Here is a 6693-nt window from a genome sequence, read left to right on the forward strand (position 1 = left end):
ACTATGAGGGTTGTTGCAATACACCTCGGACCTGGGAGCTCTCTACACCAAGTAACCACACACTGGCAGATTGGGTGGCCAGCCAGCTAGGGCCACGACCAGAATGACCTCTAGTAACAACACTGCCAGATGTGAAGGCCGTGTAAATGTGCTCTGAAGTTCGACCGGGTGCACGGGCAGTTGCTCCATCCTATTGGCTGTAACTGCAGGTCTTTTACTCCTCTGTTAACGGTGCGACAAATAGTTTCAAAATGTTGACAACGTAATGCACCGAAGTCGGCACCTGACGAAAGGAGATGGGACCGATAATGCAGCACGCAGGCACTGAACACCACACCCCAACATCCTGATTGTAATAGTGTTTTGTGAAATTTGTTAGCATTCTCCACTGCCCAGAACCTGCGATTCTGTAAGTTGACGTAACTACTCTTATCTCAGTGAGCAGCCACTCACAAAGCTGGCGGCACTGAGGAGCATCTACTGATTGTAATGCACGAACAACACACACTCAAAAAGAGGGATGCACGTGCAGGTGCAGGTGCAGGTGGAGCATTTGTCCGCACGATCGACACGATATGCGAGTCTCTCGAGACGGGCATCGGGTCGATTTGGTAGTATTTTCTTGTGAACTGCAGCCACATTTTCTGGAGTTCGGGCATGCTGTGGAATGCTTTTTGACTTCTTCAGAACAGATCACGTCTGATGTCGTTTTCAGACTAAGCATTGCAAGGCACTCTCTGCTGGCACTTAGACACGGAACAACCGATCGCACCACTTCCACTACTTTGCTGTCACATAACTTTCCATAACGAATGCCCGCTGCTTAAGTGTGAGCACCATCGTCCCCCTTGCACTGCTCCACTCACACTGACATAGCCGGCACTATGCTCCGAACCAGTGAGGATCGAATGGCGGGCACACACACGGTGTGCGTATCACGGGGTGTTGTTATATGCACACATTCGTGCTCCATCGTATACACTCGTCTGGCCCACCATGTAACATATATATTAAAAAAGATGTAGCCTATGTCTGTACAAATACAGGGCTATTACAAATGATTGAAGCGATTTCATAAATTCACTGTAGCTCCATTCATTGACATATGGTCACGACACACTACAGATACGTAGAAAAACTCATAAAGTTTTGTTCGGCTGAAGCCGCACTTCAGGTTTCTGCCGCTAGAGCGTTCGAGCGCGCAGTGAGAGAAAATGGCGACAGGAGCCGAGAAAGCGTATGTCGTGCTTGAAACGCACTCACATCAGTCAGTCACAACAGTGCAACGACACTTCAGGACAAAGTTCAACAAAGATCCACCAACTGCTAACTCCATTTGGCGATGGTATGCGCAGTTTAAAGCTTCTGGATGCCTCTGTAAGGGGAAATCAACAGGTCGGCCTGCAGTGAGCGAAGAAACGGTTGAACGCGTGCGGCCCAGTTTCATGTGTAGCCCGCAGAAGTCTACAAATAAAGAAAACAGGGAGCTAAACGTACCACAGCCAAGGGTTTGGAAAATCTTACGGAAAAGGCTAAAGCAGAAGCCTTACCGTTTACAATTGCTCCAAGCCCTGACACCCGATGACAAAGTCAAACGCTTTGAATTTTCAGCACGGTTGCAACAGCTCGTGGAAGAGGATGCGTTCAGTGCGAAACTCGTTTTCAGTGATGAAGCAACATTTTTTCTTAATGGTGAAGTGAACAGACACAATGTGCGTCTCTGGGCGGTAGAGAATCCTCACGCATTCGTGCAGCAAATTCGCAATTCACCAAAAGTTAACGTGTTTTGTGCAATCTCACGGTTTAAAGTTTACGGCCCCTTTTTCTTCTGCGAAAAAAAAACGTTACAGGACACGTGTATCTGGACATGCTGGAAAATTGGCTTCCACCACAACTGGAGACCGACAGCGCCGACTTCATCTTTCAACAGGATGGTGCTCCACCGCACTTCCATCACGATGTTCGGCATTTCTTAAACAGGAGATTGGAAAACCGATGGATCGGTCGTGGTGGAGATTGTGATTAGCACTTCGTGTCATGGCCTCCACGCTCTCCGGACTTAACCCCATGCGATTTCTTTCTGTGGGGTTATGTGAAAGATTCAGTGTTTAAACCTCCTCTACCGAGAAACGTGCCAGAACTGCGAGCTCGCATCAACGATGCTTTCGAACTCATTGATGGGGACATGCTGCGCCGAGCCTGGGAGGAACTTGATTATCGGCTTGATGTCTGCCGAATCACTAAAGGGGCACATATCGAACATTTGTGAATGCCTAAAAAAACTGAGTTTTTGTATGTGTGTGCAAAGCATTGTGAAAATATCTCAAATAATAAAGTTATTCTAGAGCTGTGAAATCGCTTCAATCATTTGTAATAACCCTGTATTTATTACAGTATCATGTAAGGATTTGAAGTAAACTAGTCACAAACTCGTCGACGTTTTTGGTGAAAATGTTAAGAACGACTTGTCTTCATGCAGTACTGTCAACGATTTTCTTCTTTTTAGTCTTGTGTGTGTGTGTAATTTTTCAATTCCTTTCAAACATTTTGATGAGATTACAACAGGGACATGTGGTAAAGTGCAGTTTCTCTTCAACCGATATATTGCTTTCTTCTATGTATATCTCACAATAAGACTGTCATTGTAAAAATTTATAGGGATTCAGCTCACACAGAGGCTTTTCAGCAATGTTCCTTCCTGCGAACCATTCACGACTGAAACAGAGACGGGGGAAATGGTAGTGGTGCACAAAGTACCCTCTGCCACACACCTCAAAATGAAGTGATTTAATATCGCACTGTCATCCAGTTCTGAACTATACTGAAAGTCAGCAGTCTCTAGTAATCTGGAAATTAGTTTAAAATCCACTGCAACATTCATACCAGACACACAACGAAGCACCTAATACAAATGTAAAATAAAAACTCTGATACGCTAATGTTCATATGTACAACGCCCCTTTGTTGGAAGAGGGCTGTTCGGAAAGCAAGTTTCAATGCTGTCTGGTGTGTGAGGGAGAGTGACTTCAGCACAACCGTGTCACTCTACTATGTATGAGTCTGGCAGTGCAGTGAAAATGTTATTCTACCGTTGTTAGCACCGTAACTGTGTTTTACAGTATTTACTTTCCAAATAGCCCCCATGTGATATTTAGGACAAGAACCAAGAATCTACAAAGCCATGTAGAAGAACACTTCCAGAAAATTATTTCACTTATTTCAAATTTCACATAATTCATGACCAAATACTAGTAGTGTTTTGATTTGTGAATATTAAATAATGGTGACAAAGAAAAACTAATAATACAGCAAATACACAGCACTAGCTATTCTGAATTAGCTAGTATCTCTGAATTCCCTCTCTCAAAGAGAGAGAGAGAGAGAGAGAGAGAGAGAGAGAGAGAGAGAGAGAGAGAGAGATGATGATGAAGGTACTATCTGAAAGAAGCTGCATAAATATTCAGTCAGATCTGGATAAGATTTCAAAGTGGTGCAATGATTGGAGACTTGCTCTAAATGTTCAGAAATTTAAAACCACACACATCACAAAACAAAAAAAGCAGTATCCTATGACTACAATATCAATGAATCACTAATGGGATTGGCCAACTCTTACAAATACCTGGTTGTAACACACTGTAGGGATACATACAGGTTCAGTCATGGGTAAAGCAGGTGGTAGACTTCGGTTTATTGGTAAAGTACTGGGGCAGGGTAATCAGTCTACAAAGGAGTCTGCTTACAAATCACTTCTGCAACAGATTCTAGAATATTGCTCAAGTGTGTGGGACCTGTATCAAATAGTACTAACTGGGGATATTTAACGTATACAGAGCAGCGCAAATGGTTACAGGTTTGTTTAATCTGTGGGAGAGTGTCACAGAGATACTGAAGGAACTGAACTGGAGGCCTCTTGAAAACAGATGTAAACCATCCCGAGAAAATCTATTAACCAAGTTTCAAGAACCAGCTTTAAATGATTACTCTAGGAATATGCATTGGCAGAGGAAAGGTGTAAATGTAAATGCAGGACAACATATATCCTATTAAAATCTCCAAACCATTAATATAAAAACATCTAAGCATTTAAAACAAATAGTTGTGAGCATACAGATTTTTTGTGGAATTAAATAGTATATTTTCCCTTTAAAAGTCAGAAAACTTCGAAATTCTATATCCTCATTTATAAATGAGTAAACAACTTGTTAATTAATGTTATTTTGAAAAATATAGCTTTCAATTAATGTGCAAGTGCATATTTTTATACATACGATATTATATGGTAGGGCAAATATTTGATTTGCTTTGCATTATTTGCTTCGGATACAAGGTTTGGAGAAGTTTGAGTAAGCCAGCAGATGCTTCCCATCACAGTAAGCACTTGCACATCACAGAACTTCCACCACTGCACAGTCTGGTTAAGGGGAGTGTCAGAATATGTGATATGAAGAGCCGTCAATTGAGAATACACTCAAGAATGTAAATATATAAACTCTTGCGAAAAATATGTTAGCTTGTTTTAGTGTAATGATACCTCTGCTCGGGGAGTATACCTGTCGTGGTTGCGTAATCCAAATGAAAGTTAATTCAAGAGTAAGGAAGAATAATTTGTAATTAATACTTCAAGATTAAAACTGAACTAATACATACAAATTAGTTTTTGCCACCCAGAACCCTCTCACAGTGAGTATCTATTTGTGGATTATGACCTGTTGTAACCTCTCAAATCACTACTTCACACACAGATGTACAAGAAAAAGACATCTTTAAGCAAGTAAATACAATTATCAGGTGTAACAATACACGATGCAGCAATACAGTGCATTCACAAATGTCACAGAATAACTGTGACATATTACACACATGAAATGAAATGATACTTACAAATTCTGCAAAACAACTTGGCACCGCAGGACTTCCACAGTGAGAGACTTTCTCGTTAGGTCCTTTAGCTACAAGCTGGTGTCTTTCTGCTGTCCAACTTGGGCTAGAATCTGCAACATCTTCATAATTTGTCTTCAATTTGGAAGGACAAGGCCGAGCGTAAGTGTGATCAGACAGATACAAGGCGTGCCCGTGTGCAGTTTCCTTCACATTGTCTACAATAAGAAAATTAAACATATTAATGAGAGAGTGGTTGGATAAGTGCTCTGACGATTTTTTTTTTTTTTTTGGGTGGGGGGGGGGGGGGGGGAGGGGGGGGGGGCGAGGGAAATCACCAAATAAAACTTTGTGATTAATGAACTGGTGCTGTCAACTTGTGGAGATTCAAACCTTGAGGAATGAGTGAAGGACGACATAACTAAACAATATGAAAATATTACTGTACTGAAACAAAAACCAACAAACGGATGGGACTATAACTGTAACAGGTGGATATATTAATATTAAGGGCTTCAAAAAATCAAAAACAAGCACATAACAAGAATAAATATTTTAATTGGCGGACACAGGGATAACTACTGGATGCAGAATGCACTGTTGCGCCAAAACCTTCCCTAGCAGACCTCACAACCCGAGGCCAGGCAAAGCAGTCGGCTGCCTGCGAAATTCCTCTGTCAGGGACAGAATAATGGTGAAGCGGTCTGCTGCAGGACACAAGCCCAGTTGTTTTATATTTTTATTTTCATGGTAAGTGAAGTTCAGAACTCGTACATCAAAGCTTCAAAACAGTTCAATGCAACTCTCAAATACTGTTGAGGAAACTGACATTGAAGTATTCAGAGTGTCATTAAGACCCTAAAGGAAGAAGCCTGCTCCAGGATCCCTCCATGGCTGTTTTCAGCTCAGCAATGATTTTGGGGTTATTGCTGTACACCTTGTCTTTAATATAGCCCCACAAATAGGAGTCGCGCGTGTTCAGATCCGGAGAATACGGTGGCCAATCGAGGCCCACGGTAGTAGCCTCTGGGTACCCAGAGCCAGAATGCAGTCCCCGAAGTGCTCCTCCAGGACATCAAACACACACCTGCTTCGACGGATTCGAGCTCCGTCTTCCCTGAACCACATCTTGTCAAAATCGGGGTCACTCTGGATAATGGGGATCATCTTCCAAAACCTTCACGTACCATTCAGTAGTCATCATGCCATGAAGGAATGCTGGAATGATTATTCTGTGACTGAACATTCCACAACACAGAGTCACCCATTGAGGGCGAAGAGACTTCTCGATCATGAAATGTGGATTCTCAGTCCCCCAAATGCGCAAGTTTTGCTTGTTGACAAACCCCTCAAAATGAAAGTGGGCTTTGTCACTAAACCAAACCGTACAGCTCGTACTAATTTCCATCGTGCCCCGTAGCCAACCGTGCAATTCGAACGTTGTAACACAAACCGTTCAGATGTTATGACAATTTTATTTCATATAGTTCAATAGCTGTCACCCCTGTATCTTTCTGCTTGTTTTGGTTTCCTTTGTGCTTTCATGATCATTGTTGCCACAACTGTGCCTTGGTCATTGATTCCAGTTTCAATGTGGACATCCTCAAAGAGGTGAGGTCTATTTGTTGTCATTAGATCCAATATGTTTCCACCACGAATAGGGTTCCTAACTATTTATTGTAGGTAGTTTTTTCGGAGAAGGCATTTAGTAAAGTTCCACTGGTTACCAAGCCCACTACCAACAAAGCAGTGATTTTCCCAATTAACTGTTGGATTATTGAAGCCTCCACCAATGATTACAATATGAGTGGG

The 6693-nt window shown here is 42.2% G+C and overlaps 1 protein-coding gene across 1 annotated transcript in view; it reads right to left on the minus strand.

Moving 5' to 3' along the window:
- The window catches only part of LOC124554170, a 162772-nt gene extending 157684 nt beyond the window's left edge, over positions 1–5088 (minus strand). Inside the window, exon 1 of the mRNA XM_047128241.1 lies at positions 4885–5088. The gene's annotated coding sequence lies outside the window, so the exon portion shown is untranslated. The remainder of the gene's footprint in view (positions 1–4884) is intronic.
- Positions 5089–6693: the final 1605 nt, after the last annotated feature.

This window comes from Schistocerca americana, chromosome 11, assembly GCF_021461395.2.
Source record: "Schistocerca americana isolate TAMUIC-IGC-003095 chromosome 11, iqSchAmer2.1, whole genome shotgun sequence".
Taxonomy (NCBI): domain Eukaryota; kingdom Metazoa; phylum Arthropoda; class Insecta; order Orthoptera; family Acrididae; genus Schistocerca; species Schistocerca americana.